Source organism: Bos indicus x Bos taurus, chromosome 2, assembly GCF_003369695.1.
Source record: "Bos indicus x Bos taurus breed Angus x Brahman F1 hybrid chromosome 2, Bos_hybrid_MaternalHap_v2.0, whole genome shotgun sequence".
NCBI classification, from domain to species: domain Eukaryota; kingdom Metazoa; phylum Chordata; class Mammalia; order Artiodactyla; family Bovidae; genus Bos; species Bos indicus x Bos taurus.
This window is the reverse complement of record NC_040077.1, coordinates 19140934-19158549: the sequence shown is the minus strand read 5'-3', so window position 1 is coordinate 19158549 and position 17616 is coordinate 19140934. Positions and strand designations below refer to the sequence as shown.

General features: G+C 41.7%; 1 pseudogene; it reads right to left on the bottom strand.

Moving 5' to 3' along the window:
* Positions 1-2452: 2452 nt before the first annotated feature.
* On the bottom strand, positions 2453-16760 carry LOC113880651 (annotated as a pseudogene).
* Between the last annotated feature and the right edge of the window lie 856 nt (positions 16761-17616).

Genomic DNA, 17616 nt, shown 5'->3' with positions numbered 1-17616 from the left:
ATAAATTGGATGGGAAAGGTCTTTGAATATATGGTTAAAAGATGATATTCCTAAAAGAAAAATACCATCAGCCTCTGAACACGTTTTCTGACATGCGAAGCCTCCAAAATGTTTTTCCATCAGAGAGCCATCCATGATGGTGTTGATAACCAGCTATCCTGTTGAAAAGTAGTATACTCCTTTTAAAGACTTTCTCTGTGGAGAGTTATGGAATACACATCCAGGGCCTGTGCTGGTGGACTAAGAGACCAACTCAGACGTCAAGCCTGTCCTTCAAGCTTCCTGCCCCCACATTCCTCACGTCCAAAGAATCAAGTTCTGACAATTCTGCCTCTGAAATATCTCAACTCTATACTTCTCTCCAATTTCTACTGCCATTACTCTGGTTTCTGCCACCACCATCTCTCTTCTAGATTTGCAACATACCTATATGGCTTTCCCTCATGTCTTACTGGAACTCTTACAAAGATTTTAAGGCATTTTATCTCCCTTCTTATTTAAGAGTTTTCCTATGGGAACTTCATGAAGGCTTTAACTTTTGTCCTTCTCTGGCCTTGGCAAATGGAACCCTGGAGACTTTCCCTTCTATATGTAAAAGACTTATAATAACAAAAAAGCAAAGAAATAAACCCAAAATTGATTAAGACATGAAGATGTCCATAGATGACATAACATACTTGAAAGAGGCTAATTTGGTATAAACCACCTGAAGTCCAATCACTGTTCTGCCATACCAACAATGTAGACATGGAAAAGGTTCTTAGCCTCACTGAATCATGGCTTCCTTATTGGTAAAAGAGACCAAAATCATTTTGTTCAAGATAATACAAAGCGTCTGGCCCATAGTGGGCTTCCCAGGCACTAGTGGTAAAGAACCCGCCTGCCAAAGCAGGAGACGTAAGAGACACAGATTTGATCCCTGGTTCAGGAAGATCCTCTGGAGGAGGGCATGGCAACTCACTCCAGTATTCTTGTTCGGAGAATCCCATGGACAGGGGAGTCTGGCAGGCTACAGTCTATAGGGTCGCAGAGTCGGACAAGACTGAAGCGAATTAGCACACACACACACTGGCCTGTAGTAAGTACTTAATGCATTTTATTATTATTACATATATGGAGCTATTGACATTTCTTTGGAATCAGAGTATTTTGGCTTAAACAAGTATGGGACAAATTTACTGAGTTAAACGTCTGCCATCCAGGAGTAGATGTTCTCCTGATACTTCAGATATTGTATTCCTGAGTTCTGATAAACTCCAGAATGTGAAGGGCTTTTTGTTATCTGGCATAAATTAAAGCACCAGATTAATTATATTTTGTTCATTCAACAAATTAACGAGTGCTTACTCTACCCAAGGCACTGCATGTTGTGGAGAGTCCAGAATCTTCAAGGAGCATACATACAGTCCAGGGGAGATACTACAAATACATTTTTAAAAAAAATCATAAGCCAGGCAGCATATGCAGTGCTTTAAGAATGATATAGGGCTACCCAGATGGTACTAGTGGTAAAGAACCCGCCTGCCAATGCAGAATCTGCCCAACAGGTGCAGAATCTGCCAAACAGATGTGGGTTCAATCCCTGGGTTGGGAAGATCCCCTGGAGGAGGGCATGGCAACCCACTCCAGGATTCTTGCCTGGAGAACCACATGGACAGGGGAGCTTGGCAGGCTACAATCCATAGGGTCACAAAGAGTTGGACACGACTGAAGTGACTTAGCATGCATGCCTGCAAGAATGATATGACAGGGAGGTTCAGAGTTTATAATACCAATGAACCTCATTTGGCTGGAGCAGTGTTTTGCAACCCTATCAGATACCTTGCTCCTCCCTTTTATAGCAAATATTGTCCAAGGCCCTCTTTACTGTTTTGAAATGAAGTTTATATATAATATGTAACATCCTACATGCATAATTTATTTTCTCCCGTCTCATTTTTCATTCCTTATTTCTCTCAAATTGTAGGTGTATGAAATAACTAATCATAATCCTTGGTCATTGACACACTCTCCATTATTGGTCTGTGTATGGTCCTCTTCTAGTCTTCTGTTTGTTTAGCTAGGTATTTAAAATAATGTCATAATCACCATTGAAACCACCACCCACCAGGAAAGATAGGACCTTTACTGTAACATCCATCTGACCCTGGAGATACAGATCCCTCCCTGCTATCTTTTTGTCTCCTTGTTTTAGGTAACCATTACCCTGAATTCCATATTGGTCATGTCTTGCTTCCTTTTTTATATAACTTCATTGAATCTGTATGAATTTCTTAAACATTCTCATTTTAATTGTTTCAGCCTTAAGAAAAAAGTTTACATAGCATGTTCTATTTTCAGTTAATATTGTAATTCTAACATCCATCCATACTGTTGCATGTGGCAGTGTGATTCAGTGGTTTCAGCTGCTCCACTGTTTAACATCATATGAATATTCCATGATTTACTCACTCTTCTGTCAATGGGCATTTCAGTTTTTCTAAATACAATAGTTATTATTTGGAAAGTGCGGCTGTGGACATTTTTGTACGCAGCTCTTGGCATGTATATCTAGGAGTTTTCCTGTATATAAATCTAGAAGTGGAATTATTGTGTCATTAGAGTACTGATATGTTTTAACTTTAGTAGGTAAAATCAACTGTTTTCCACAACAGTTGCTCTAATTTAATTTCCACTAGCAGTGTATATTAGGTTGGTATAAAAGTAATTGCTGTTTTGGACCAGAAATTTTAAATCATTACAACTAGGCTCAAATACATCTTTATTAATCAAAATAGGAGCCATCACAGTCAACATATTTTTGCCAAGAAAATAAGTTGATTCTCGTGGCATAGAATCCCATACTTCGGGATCCAGCGTTCTTGGAAAGTGTTTTCTGCCTCATGCTGGTTGCGGAAGTGTTTTCCCTGCAAAAGGTTGTTGGGATGTTTGAAGACGTGGTAGTTTGTTGGCAAGAAATCAGGCAAATATGGAGGCTAAGGCAACACTTCCTAGGCCAATTTGTTCAACTTTTGAAGAGCTGGTTGTGCAGAGTGGGGTCGGGTATCGTCATGGAGAAGAATTGGGCGCTTTCTGTTGACCAGTGCCAGCTGCAGGCGTTGCAGTTTTTGCTGCATCTTATCAATTTGCCGAGCATACTTCTCAGCTGTAATGGTTTCACCTGGATTCAGAAAGTTGTAGTGGATCAGACCAGCAGCGGACCAACAAACAGTGACCATAACCTCTTTTGGTGCAAGTTTGATTTTGGAATGTGCTTTGGAACTTCTTCTTGGTCCAACTACTAAGCTGGTCATCTCTGGTTATTGTATAAAATCCACCTTTCTGTTGCATATCAGGGTCCGATTGAGAAATGGTTCGTCATCGTTGTATAGAATAAGAGAAGTCAACATTTCAGAATGATGATTTTTTTCACGTTCGGTCAGCTCATGAGGCATGAGTTTTTTCACCTTTCCTCTTTGCTTCAAATACCAATCAACCACAGAATGGTCGACGTTGAGTTCTTGGGCAACTTCTCGTGTAGTTATAGATGATGCTCTCGGTTGGTTGTTGTCAGCTTCCAATTACTGGCTACTATATACTTCATCTGCAAGGCTCTCGTCTCCTTTGCAAAACTTCTTGAACCACTGCTGCACTGCGTGGTCATTAGCAGTTCCTGGGCCAAATGCGTTGTTGATGTTGCGAGTTGTGACCACTGCTTTATGACCCATTTTGAACTCGAATAAGAAAATCGGTTGAATTTGCTTCTTGTCTAACATCATTTCTATAGTCTAAATAAATATAAAATAAACAGCGAGTAATAAATCATTGGCAGAAAAACATAAAGGGAGAAATGCACGTTAAAACGGTGTATAACATAACCACATTTATTTAAGAATGTATTCCAGTATCAAACTGCAAAGTTCAACAGTCAGTTCTGTTCAGTCACTCAGTTGTGTCCGAATCTTTGGGACCCCATAGACTGCAGCTCACCAGGCTTCCCTGTCACCAACTCCCGGAGCTTGCTCAAACTCATGTCCATTGAGTCAGTGATGCCATCTAGCCATTTCATCCTCTGTCATCCCCTTCTCTTGCCTTCAATCTTTCCCAGCATCAGGGTCTTTTCCAATGAGTCAGTTCTTCGCATCAGGTGGGCAAAGTATTGGAGTTTCAGCTTCAGCATCAGTCCTTCCAATGAATATTCAGGTCTGATTTCCTTTAGGATTGACTGGTTTGATCTCCTTGCAGTCCAAGAGAATCTCAAGAGTCTTCTCCAACACCACAGTTCAAAAGCATCAATTCTTCAGCACATGTTAGTGTGTGTGTGTGTTTTAATTTGATATTTAGGAGTTCTTTATGTACTTTGATACTAATCCTTTATCAGTTATGTGAATTGCAAACATCTGGTGCTAGTTTGTAATGTTTTCACTTTCTTTAAAGTAAAGTGAAAGTGAAGTCGCTCATTTGTGTCCTACTCTTCGTGACCACCTGGACTGCAACCTACCAGGTTCCTCCGTTCGTGGGGTTTTCAAGGCAAGAGTACTGGAATGGGTTGCCATTGCCTTCTCTGTCATTACTCCCAGACATAACCAATTAGGTCATATCTTCTTATTTTCAATAAGCAGTCAGCACTTCTCAAATAATGTAGAACATTGATTTCCAGGTATTTATCTCTGTATGTTATTTATCCAAATAGATTTACATTGGAATTGAGCACTTTAGAAATGTATTAATAACAAAAATATATTAAACACTCATAATTGGAAAGTACTTAAGTTTAATGTAGTCAAATTTATTCCTTTTCCTTTTATAGCCAGTGCTTTTTATGTTTTGTTTAAAAAAAATTTTCCCTACTCTATGGCTAAATTATATTCACACATATATTTTTAAAGTTTTGTTTCTGCACTTAAATGTTTAATCCATCTGGAGTTGATTTTTGTATATGATGTGAGAAAGAAATTCAGTTTGGTTCTTTTCCCAAATGGATAACCCTGTTTTCTCAGTTCCATTTATTGAAGTCTCTCAGTCCACGTCAATTTGGCATGCTTCTTGTATAATAGACAAAGTTCTATAGGCCTGTTTCTGGGCTCTTTATTCTTTTCCACTGTCAGTTTATCAAGTTTTCAACCAACATAACATGGTCTTAATTTCCGTAGCTTCATTAAAAATCTATAGGTGGTTGGGGAAACACCCCTCTGTACTTCCCTTTTTCAGAAGTGAAGTGTCATGATTTTTCTTGGTCTTTTCCTTCCATACTTAATTTTTAAAAATCAACATAATATCCCTACTGTAATATAAAGAGGAAATAGATGAAAAATGGTTTACAGTAAAATAGCATGTAGTGTAATATATTTAAGTGCTTAATCACACTAACACCAGAAGAGCATCCCCACAAATATTCGAAGTGCCGCCTTAGAGTAGTGCAGCACCCACTGAGAACTGACAGGCTGGAGAGGTGGGGTGATCCTATGCACAAGCCTTAAAGATTCAGTAGGATTCAAGCTAGCAGATCTGAGAGAGAGGTAGAATTGCAGTGCGAAAGTGAAAAGAAAAAACCTCACCTGGTATATTTGTAGAAAATTCATCCTGCTGAAACCTGGTGTAAGTTGGAAAGATTTCTCTGAATGGGTTTGTATGTTTAGGACATGTGACACAGGCCATGATTACTGAGTACCTCTATCACAACCACTTGGCTGGGATAGGCCAACACACAGCTGACCTATCTACTTTCCTTTGAACAAATCATCTAGAGTCTAAATTAAGTTCTGAGAATGCAAACCAATAAACCACAGCAGTAAATCCAGCTTTAATAAAAATGAAAGAGGTTTCCTGCATTTTACTTGAAGCCGTAACTTTATTAAGTACATTTACCTTGTATTTTATTAAGCACATTTGTAATAACCTTTTTCTTTAATTGGAAAGTATTTCCTATTGTTTCATCCTATTGCACTGAGGATGGCTTGGATCTTTTGGAAATTTGAACATTTTAAGAGCACAGTTGTTATTGCCTGATAAAATCAGGTAGTAGGAGAGTGGACAGGGCCCTGCTTGACTATATGGTAACTAAGCTGGCCTAGTTTTGTTAGGTAAGGGTCCCTGGGTTACGTTTCATTCTGTTTACCGTATAGGGAAGGAGCTGAGGGGGGATCTATTCACTTGTCTTTATAGTAATTAGTTTCCCTATACCTTTAAGGGTTTGAATAGTAATTGCCTTTAGAGATAGAATAGCCAGTGGGGTTTTTTTTGACAGTTAATAAGACAGTGGTGTTAGGACCTCCTTGAAGTTTTCATGGTTAATGTTGATGTTGAGAGCGAATATTCACATCATGTGTTTCATAGTCTGAAAAACCATGTAACTTATACAAATTTGTGAAGGACTTTGAGCCTGACTCTAAACACAGCACTTCTGAAAATGCGCAATATTATTTGATTGAGACGTTCACTGTATCCAAGCCATACTCTTCTATGACATTTTAAATGTTTTTTACTTCTGACAGAGTCCAGAATTCTCCTACTCTAGGTCTTCCAACTTCCTCAAATACAACTAAGGGCATCTAGTATAAGGAGAAGTATATTTGGGACATAAAAAGTAATTTGTTTATCTGAAATTCAGATTTAATTGGGCATTCCTTATTTTATCTGGAGACCCTTCTCCACCCCAGATTTTTGTACTCAGATTTTTCACTTCCCCTGAATTCTTGGTTTCTCTTGTATATTACTCCTTGTTGCATATCCCCTCTTTAGGTTTATGTGGTTTAGTCGCTAAGTGGTGTCCAACTCTTGCAACCCCATGGACCATAGCCTGCCAGGCTCCTCCAGAATTCATGAGATTCTCCAGGCAAGAATACTGGAGTGGGTTGCCATTTACTTCTCAACCTGGGTTGAGACCCAACCTGGGTCTCCTGCATTGCAGGCAGATTCTTTACCAACTGAGCTACGAGGGAAGCCTTTAGGTTATGGTCTTATACAAATATGGAATATGCTCATTTTCCTTACTCTCTCCCAGATTCCATTCCCAGCAGGTACTGAGTAGGAGAAACACTGAAGAGGGGGATATACGTGAGAATAACTGTGTTAAAGAGAAGCTGTAAAACTCTGTCTCTTATCCTAGATACAATGTATAGGTGTGCGTGGAAAAGAAATTGAGTTTGTTTGGGTGCCTGTATGTATGGCGTGGGCTTGTCTGGTGGCTCAGTGGTAAAGGCTGCCTGCCAATACAGGAAACACGGGTTTGATTCCAGGGTTGGGAAGATCCCCTGGAGAAGGAAATGGCAACCCACTCTAGTATTCTTGCCTGGGAAATCCCATGGACAGAAAGGCCTGGTGGGCTACACTCCGGGGGGAGGGTGGTGCAAAGAGTTGGATAAGACTTAGAGATTAAACAACAATATGTGCAACATATTTTGCTATTTTGAACTAATTTAGATGGTCTTCATTTATTAATAATGATCATTATTTTTAAACCTATAGCTTTTTTCACTGAGCACATTTAATCCTGCTTGTAATATGAGACTGATGTCCAGAACAGAAAAAACAACTTTATATTGAAAACATTAACCATTACTATTCTAAAAAGTCCATCTGTCATATCCTTCGCTGTGAGTTTCTCACTCACTTTCTCATTTCCTTGAATCTTCGATTCCCTTCTGTTGCTGGGCCATCCCTTCTCATCTCTCCTAGCTTATCCTCTTTCCTGCGCACCCCATTCCTCCAACACTGCTCCTAGAAACTAAAAAACCCTCACTTTATAAACTTCTTGTCTCCATCCCACCTATGTCCTGAGGACCATCTTGCTTCAACCAAAATGATGTATTGGAATGTTTTGGTAAACAAAAGACAAATCTCCACCTGGTGAGCTCTGCTGCTAACTTCTAAAAGAATGTTCCCCTCCCCACTGCTGTTATTAAAGGGCAGAGAGATGGGAATCATAAATGCCAGTTGAGCCAAGAGGATGAAAAATGGACAGACCATCGATGGTCCTTTGGATTAATTTAAAGCCACTGTGGAATGAGGGCTGAAGATCAGAAGCTGATGAAGCTGCCCAAGTGAAACTTCATTGGTCCTCAATGGAGATGCCCAAGCCAAGTGACAAGGCGAGGCTCTGAGGGGACAGGAGGAGGCCTTCCTTGACCTCCAGCTTCCTTCTGGTGCCTGGAGTATATCTGGCTGGCACCCAGGGACAGATAAAAGTGTCCTTCGGACGAGCAGTGTCCTCTTCAGGCTGGGTTGTGAGCAGAGGGGAAACCAGTGCTGAAGAAAGACAGGGGACCACTGTTAACAGGCCGGTTCTCAGACCCTTATGAGGCTTCCTTTTAGGTCCCTAGGGGGATCTAGGGCACACTATGATGAGTGCCAAAAAAGAGGTCGAGACAGAAATCACACCTGATCATTGAATCTACAGAGAAGGCATTAATTAACTAGACCTTGAAGGAATTCTCACAGGCAGTCTTGCTTTGAGAAATCACATCTGTTATGAAAAGAGAAGTGCATCCATGTATGTAATTTTTTTTTAGTATTGTTGTTGCTAGCTAATGGATATAAAGACAATGACTTCCTGCTAAGGAAAAGACTGCATTGCTCCTAGTGAATCATGATAAATTCTCTCCCTGTGTTTTTTAACAGGTAGGTTAGTAATGTTGGTAGCTTACAAATGAGAACACTCGGGCGAGCATGAGAACTGAAATAGCCCACTGAGACAGTGGCTGTGGGCCATGTTAATTCATTCTACCTTCATGGAATCTAGGAGTACAGATTTTTTGTGACCCACAGAGAAATGTTTTTAAAAACCCACTTCCCAAAGAAGAAAAGCAAGCAGACAAATAAAACTCCCACCAGTATTGGGAAAAAAAAAAAAAAAAACCAGCCAAGATGTGTCTCTGAGGGTCATAGAGGCAGAAAGTCTGTCACCTCCACCCTGGGAGCTGCATTCATTACAGCTCAACAGAGTGACTCTGCCTCCCACTTAGAACCTTCTCTAGGTGTGTGGAGGAAACGCTGCCAGCTCCGGGTGGCCGCATGAGAAGGAACTCCATTTGGTGGATGGACATTTTTAAAACCTGGTACATATGTTAGCCATTTTTATGGCATTTAAATTGTGGGGGGATCTGTGAAGTGAATGCGCAATAAAACCTTTCACAATAACCCATGTGGAAAATCATCTAATCCAACCCCTGGAGGTCAAAAGTCACAGTAACATATTGCTTTATACCATGAAAAAGAATTAAGAGTTCTCAATTCTTTAAGGGACAGCTTGCTTTTCCCTTTGTTCTTTATAGACTGGTGCTCCAGATTTGGGGTGGAAGGTAAATTGTGTGAAATGGCGGTGTTGGGCTGAGGTAGGGCAGGGAGGCCTCCCCTGGCAGGTGGAACCTAGGGAGTGCTTTGCCAGTCATTTCCAAAGTAGCATCATTTCTCTGCCACCATTTTGCCATCCTCAGGACGAAGACTTTCTTCCCAAGGGATACAGAGGGGAGAAAAAAGAGAGCTAGCACAAGGAAGTCAGACACATAAGTCAGAGCAGGATGTCACAGTGAGGTATGTAAGAGTATGTATACCCCCCCAAACTCCCACAGTTTGGGGGGGTATATAAGAGATACTTACTTTTGTTTATTTTGTTATGTTTACTGAGACGTATGCATGGGAAAGAAAGTACAGCCTTCAGAACACTAGGGATCCCTTTTATTTTCTCTTGAAGAAATATAATGATCTAATTGAAAATAAAAACTTATAAGAGTTCTAGGACACATTCTTACTGATTTGTACTTTGACAACTAAGTGAAAAGTGGAAGTGTTAGTCGCTCAGTCATGTCCAGCTCTTTGCAACCCTATGGACTGTAGCCTGCCAGGCTTCTCTGTCCATGGGATTCTCTAGGCAAGAATACTGGAGTGAGTAGCCATTCCCTTCTCCAGGGAACCTTCCCAAGCCAGGGATCTTCCCAACCCAGGGATCAAACCCAGGTCTCCCACATTGCAGATGGATTCTTTACCAGCTGAGCCACCAGGGAAGTCCTTGAGGACTAAAGCCTCAGTCATTTAGCTATATGAGATTCTAAAAAATAAAGTCTTAGGGCCAAAAAACACTTGCAGTTTCTCAGTAACTTCTGAAAAATGACTAGTAAGTTTGTTGCCATTTGAAAACTTCTATTACAGAAGTTTTTTTTTTTTTTTAATAATTTCCTAAAACAGGCTGCTAATGAAGTCAGCATGCTCTTCAGCCCTTTTTAATCTTTTCTACCCAGTTGTTTTAAAATTTGAGACTTAAAGTACATCTGAATAGCATGAAATGCTTGGTTAGAATTGTTTAAAGAGAAAGAACAGAGTTAGTATTAACAATCAGAAAACCATCAGATGTCAAATTCTTATCTCCAATAACTGAGAAACAGTCATTCTCATTCTCACTGTGTGATGGTCTAAGGTCTGCCCGAGGAATGACACAGGCATTCAGGCCATGCTCACTGACCTCAGAGCAATCCCAGACCACTTTTGAATGAATAGAGATATATAAACAGTGTTCTGTCTGCCTGATTCTAAACACTTTCACACATAGTTCATTTCATTGAAGGGCTTCCCTGGTGGCTCAGATGGTAAAGAATCTGTCTGCCCCATGGACAGAGGAACCTGGTGGGCTACAATCATGGGGTCACAAAGAGTTGGACACAACTGAGTGACTAAGCACAGCACAGCGTAGAGGATGTGCAGATAAAGGGGCTGATCCGTGGATTGCATTTTCTCTTCTAAACTGGTTGTCCGTGTGATTCCAGGGATTTGAACTGTACCATTTTCAGAATAGGGCTTCTCTTATGGCTCAGTTGGTAAAGTATCTGCCTGCAATGCGGGAGACCTGGGTTCCGTCTCCTGGGCTGGGAGACCTGGGCTGGGAAGATTCCCTGGAGAAGGGAAAGGCTACCCACTCCAGTATTCTGGTCTGGAGAATGCCAAGTCCATAGGGTCACAAAGAACTGGACACAACTGAGTGACTTTCACTTTCATTTTCAGAATAAGCCTCTAAGTTCTTGGTTGTGGTCCCTTTACTGGGCTGAATTGTAGGAAACTTTGGCACAAAACTCTCATTTTACAGATGATGATACAGGTTCATAGAGATGTGGAGAGGAGTAACTTTTCCATTCAACAAACTAGGACAAGAACCAAAGTCACTTGAGTTTAATCGCCGTGCGTTGAATGCATTACTGGCTCAGTGTGTTTGACTCTTTGCGACCCTGTGGACTGTAGCCTGCCCTGCTTTTCTATCCATGGGACCATGCCTTTCACTAAATAGTTGCATAATTGAGGGTCAGATAATTTAATTAGGATTTAAGTTATCTAGTTTGGACCTCTTGCTTTTATAAAATCAAGGTGTTTGGGGATTTAATATGCTTTCCTTCTTGGTCACCACATTCCTGCATTCTCTCCACTATATTATATCTTTGATTTCATTCTTTAATTCATTCATTCGTCCCATAGTAAAGGGTGATTGTTTGGAAACAGCTGCCCATGAGATTCATATTTCTCAGCCTGCTCTCTACCACCCTTTCACCCCTTTCATCCAGCTGGGGCCATTTCATACCAATGTGATATGCTTGAACAAGAAGCATGTCACTTCCAGGCAGAAATAATCATGAAGCAGGTATATCATTTTCATCTTTTCTTCCCATCTGCTGACTGAAATAGTACCTAAAGGTCTAGGGGATGGCAGAGCCACCCGGTGGAAGGAATCTGAGTCTTCAACAACCCTGTGGAAGGCTGCCTGCTGAAAAACAGCACTGGATTGTTACATGCATGAGAAACAAATTTGTGTCTTTTTTTTTTGGCCATGAGACTCGGCATGTGAGATCTTAGTTTCCCAACCAGTGATCAAACCCACGCCCCCTTCAATGGAAGCTTGGAGTCTTAAATAACCACCAGACTGCCAGGAAAGTCCAAACTTCTCTGTCTTAAATTTTGTTGAAACAACTAACATCACCCTGACTAATGCACTTAGGCAACAGGCATTTAAATACTGACTATATGCATGGTTTTATGTTGAGTAGAAGGGACCCATCTTTGAATAACACACACTTTCTGCCGTCAAAGAGTTCAGTCCCGTAGGAGAAGACATAATAGGTGTACCAACAGTCGCAATACAGTGTGGTCAGGGCCGTGATAAACATGCGATAGTGTGAGAGAACATAGTCTTGGGCATTTTAGGAAACGCTCCCGACAGAAGTACCATTTAAGTCAAGTGCTAAAGCAAAGCATATTCGATGGTTATAAACCAAATGTTTTCTATTGCCCCCCAAATTCATAAGTTGAAGCCTTAACCTTCAATGTGGTATTTGGAGATAGGGCCTTTGGAAGGTGGAGTTGGATGAGGTCATGAGAGTGGGACCTTCATGGTGGGATTAGTGTCTTCATAGAAGAGGAAGAGAGATTTCTCTCTTCTTCACCCTGTGAGGACAGAGCAGGAATGCAGCTATCTGCAAGTCAAGAAGAGAGTCCTCAGTAGAATCCAACCATGCTGGCACCCTGACCTTGGACTTCCAGCCTCCAGAACTGTGGGAAATGAATTTCTGTTGTTTAAGCCACCCAGTCTGTGGTATTTTGTTATGAGAGCTCCTACTGACTGAGACAGATGGGGTTTTCTTTCCAAGGGACCCAGCCTTTATTTCTGACCCAGGAATAAGATAGAGCATGACATATTCAAGAAGCTTTGTGGCTGCCGCAGAGGATGGAGAGAGAGGCTGGAACTTCAGGAAGAGCCTCTCATTGCACTAAAGCCCCTGAATAATACCCCTAGGACGTTGGGATGTCGGCTTCGGTTGGGCCTGCCTTGAAGAGGCACCAGAGGATAATGGGATGCGCAGAGACGGACCTGTGGGCATGGCCTAAAGGTTAGGCAGGAAGGGGGTTGGCCAAAAATGGTACTAGGGGTATCCATAGCTTCCTTAACAAAGATACCCAAAAACTAACAGCTTGCAGACCAATTGGATTTGATAAAATTTAGGAATGATAAGCACCTCCAAAAAATAGAGTTCACTTACTAGTAACATTGTTATGCAGACCTGGGCTTCAACTCATATGTATGAAAACAGAATAGTATGTGGGCCTTAAGCTTGGCGGTGAAAGCAGTGCTTCAGGGCCACAGCAGGACTTTGGGTTAAATACTAATGGATTCCTCACTCTAGAGAGAGAAGTCATTATTTGCATTGTGATTTCTTACTTGGCAGTTAACCAGAGGAAATAAATCAGAAATCTCCGAACCCATTTTCCAAAGAACATCATCTGGTGGACTTTCTAAATTGTCTTTATGCTAGGCTTTTCCTCACCCTCAAATCTTTACAAAAGAGGGAAGAAAAACAACAGAGGTTCCCTTCTCTCAAATCTTGTCTAATCCTTTCATAATTCAAGATCACAGAGCTGCTGTAAAAACCCAGCCTCACTGCTGTGCTCATTCCCCATGTGCTTGGCAGAGCAAGCAATTCCATTTACCAGCACTCCAGCAAGCGGGCAGTGATAAATAAAGCTGCCACCCTCCGCTTGCCCACCGTGTTGAAAATGACACATTGGACAAGTGGGTCTCTATTGCCTCCACTTTTTTCATAAAAAGGCAAAATGGTCTGCAAATGCAGTAAATCTTAATTTCTAATATAAACTCCAAACACAGAAAAAAAAAAATTCATAGGCCAGTTTAGACTGGAGTGAATTTGATGATCAGATGGTGAGAGTTTGAATACTAAAGAGATAAACAGTCTGAAAACAAATTCCAGGAGCCACCTGGATATGTGGGGCTTTTCCTTCTTGAAGCAAGTTTGTCTTCTCCCCATGTGACTTTATTGGAAACTAAAATCACAAAACAGGCAAAGTCAACATGAAAAAAGTTAAGTTTCTAAGTTCAGAATCCCAGAATTTAAAAATTACCTCTTGTTTTGATTTTTCATACTGAGTTAGCTTTAATTAAACACTTAATTGTGTGACAAGTCCATGCCAAGTTCTTTCATGCATATCTCACTGAACTTTTGGGTCTGAATTTTCTTTTAAATCTTCCAGTCTGGAATCAAGGGTGTTCTTTTTTCATTGTGATTATTAACAGGAGAATTGACTTTGAATTACCTATAAGATGATGAACATGTTCTAGTTGGTCTACAGTAATAAATCGCTTTGCAGGATGGTTCAAGTCCTCCTCACTTCTGTCCAAACATAGTTGGGAATCCGATTTCCAGGCGCTCTGCTTCATTCACTGCGTGCTCCAATCTCATCACACAATGTTCTCATTCTCTGTGGGCACCTCATGCTTTCCTGCCTCTGTCTCCTTGCTCTCAGTTCAGTTCAGTCGCTCAGTCATGTCCGACTCTTTGCAACCCCATGAACCTCAGCACGCCAGGCCTCCCTGTCCATCACCAACTCCCGGAGTTCATCCAAACCCCTTGCTCTAGTTCAGCCGGTTGTTTGGATTGCCTGTTTCTCGTTGTCATCTCATAGTCTCTGTACCTAACCATCAGGTCCAGCTCACACTTCTTGTGTGCCATGAAGCCTACCCCAGTGCTCCTCTTCAAGGTGAAAGTCACCTTTTCTCTTCTGATTAGCCAATGCTTTTTATTAAGTTTGAAAATTGTGTTTGAAGGGATGTTCACAGTAGCATGGTTATAATAGAGAAAAAAAGAGGAAGCGATATAAGGGTGACACCTCAAAAGGGTGTCAGATAAATAAATTATTGTATTCTTATATACTGTGAAGAACAATACAGATATTTACCATGGTGTTAGAGGTGTATATTTTTACCGGTTTAGAAAGATGCCCACTATAGATTGGTAAGTTCAGCCATGATCCTATCTTTAAACACAAAAGTAATTTAAACATCACCTGCTTCAGTCTTCAGTGGCTCAAGTCTCCCTCTTCCCTCTCTACTTGCTCCAGCCCTGACCTCCAAGGTGGCCCAAGGTTGTTTCCGAAAGTCCTCAAAGGGTAAGGAGGGTAGATAACATATGCCCCCAGCTTCAGCCACAGTGCTGCAGCTGCTGTGGAAGGTTTCATTGCTTTCCTCCTAATGGAGTCCCTGCTGGGAATGATGCTGATTCACCAAAACTCATTAGTCTGTGAGCTGGTACTGAGTCCCACTGGGTACCTCAGGTGTTCCTGACCCATTTTCCTCCTTCGCCCACCATTCATGACGAGTCTTCCATGTATCAGCCCCTGAAACGAAGGAAAACAGGGCAGGATCCCTGTCCTGAAAGAGACTCCCAGACATCCAGGCTCCCGTTGCAAGCCCTGTCTCTGAGTTCCTGCTTGGAAGTAACTCTAGACTTTTAGTGCTCTGACAGCTGCCCTAGGGCAGGCAGTGTGGACAGAATTCTGCGTGAGAAGATCTGGGTTCATATCCCAGCTCTGTCACTTAACTAGCTCACCAACTTGAGGAAATCATTTTCCCCGAGGCTTAGTTTCTTCACATAAAATGGAAGTGACACTGTTACTTCCCATACAACTTCGTTGTGGAGGATACAGGATATGTGACTATCAACGTTATTCATACATCATAAAAATCTAGAAGACCATTACTAAACACAGAGTTAACCCTAACCCTACTTCTCGAACCCCTAATATCTTGTCAATCCACGTGACTTCTGAGAATTCCTAAGCTGTGGTTATTTTTTTAAATGTGCTTGTTTATTTGGCTGCACTGGGCCTCAGTTGCGGCATGCAGGATCTTTGGTCGGGCATGCGAACTCTAAGTTGCAGCAGTGTGGGATCTAGCTCCCTGACCAGGGATCGAACCTGGGCCGTTGCATTGGGAACACAGAGTCTAAGCCACTGGACCACCAGAGGAGTCCATCTAGTTTTTTTTTTTTTTTTTAAAGTAGGCCCAAGATAGAATGATACCTGCTTGGCTTCACAGATCTGGCCTTCAACTGAGAGCTCCAACCTCAGCAGTGACCTTGACCCAGAATGTTTCTCACCATGTTAGGACTAGGGTTGGCAGCACCTCTTTGTGGACCTGGCAACTCTTGGTTGGAATTCACAGCCCATCCTCAACTTCTCATCCAGCCCCCTAGACAGAATCTGGAAACCCACTACCTCACACATCAAACATGAGCCCTTCACTAAAATACAAAAATGTGCGTTCCCAGGAAACAGGATTTGAAAGGACAAACCACACTCAGGAATATTGAGGGACATTTAAGAAAAATCCCCTTTTTCTCTTACTTCTTCACTGCTGAGACTTTCTGAAGGAATTCTCTGTCCTGCTCCAGAGGCTGTAATCCCTTTTGGGTGTGTGGATTATTGTGTGTTTCCCTTGTGGGTGTCAGTTAAGTTACAAGGTATTAACAGTCCCCTGGAAGAGACATCACATCAAGGAGACGGTATTAGGTTTTGATCCTTGGCTGTGGTTCCGATTTATTTAATTTCTCTCCCCTCCCCTCACTTCCCTGCTCTCAATCTATTAAGATTTAAATCCTCAGACCCCTAATGGAGGTTGTCTAATCTGTATCTGTTTGGGGGCTATAGACACCACCATTCTTGCCCTTAGCTTTAGAGAGAGACTTTTCCTGCCATACACAAAGAGGTTGGGCATTGATGGGGAAACCTGCCACGTTCAAATACTTTGTGCTCTTTTGATTATCTTCTGCATGTGGACAAGAACTGGGCAGATCCTTACTGCTGCGGCCCAAGTAACTGGCTTAAAAGCAATACATATGGGTTTATGTTCTCATGTGTACCGTTTTCCTTTTAACACAAGTGTATCCCAGCTTCTGTATCTCAGAAGCTAGCTCTAAGCTGGATGTATGAGGGGTTTTTTGCTGGTCATTTTTCATCTTGATAAACCCAAACCCTCAGTGGATTCTGTTGATGGATGGCCTTTCTCTCTCATATTTTCTCTTTCTTGCCCTTGATTAAAAAATAATACATGTCTGTTGTAAAAAATTTAGAATGTAGGGGTGCACAAAGCAGAGCATAAAAGTCACATTAGGTTGTCATCCTGAGACAGCTAGTGATAACAATCGGTATGTCTCTTGTCTAAGATCCATTGGAGTCGGGACCATCCCATTTAGGCTCTTTTGCAAAGTACTTGTTTTCGCTTAATATATCACAGCCCGTATTACTGTGCCTGGTCAAGGATTCTCACTCTTCAATACAGTTCTTTCTGGCCATGGAACACTAAGAGCTCCTGTCTGCACCAGCTCCTTTGGGTAGACCTTGTCTGGCTCCTGGGTTGGAAGCAATGACCTAACTCCTGGGGCTGGGTACAGGCTCATTGGAGACACTATCCCAGTTCCGAACATGGCTGTATGCTCTCAGAAGGAATAGTTTCCAGTGTAAAAATGTAAAGTATTTTCATGTCAAAAAGAGCCCAAGAAATCTGCTGAGGGCCCCAGATGAGAAACTTACCTATCATATCCACTGTACAAGTGTTCACAGCTTGAAATGCCTTATTTATTTACTTATGACTATTTTTAGAGCAGTTTTAGAAAGTGAAAGTGAAGTCACTCAGTCGTGTCTGACTCTTTGCGACCCCATGAACTATAGCTTAACAGGCTCCTCTGTCCATGTAATTTCCCAGGCAAGAGTACTGGAGTGGTTGCCATTTCCTTCTCCAGGGGATCTTCCCGACCCAGGGATCAAACCCAGGTCTTCTGCACTGCAGGCAGACGTTTTACCCTCTGAGCCACC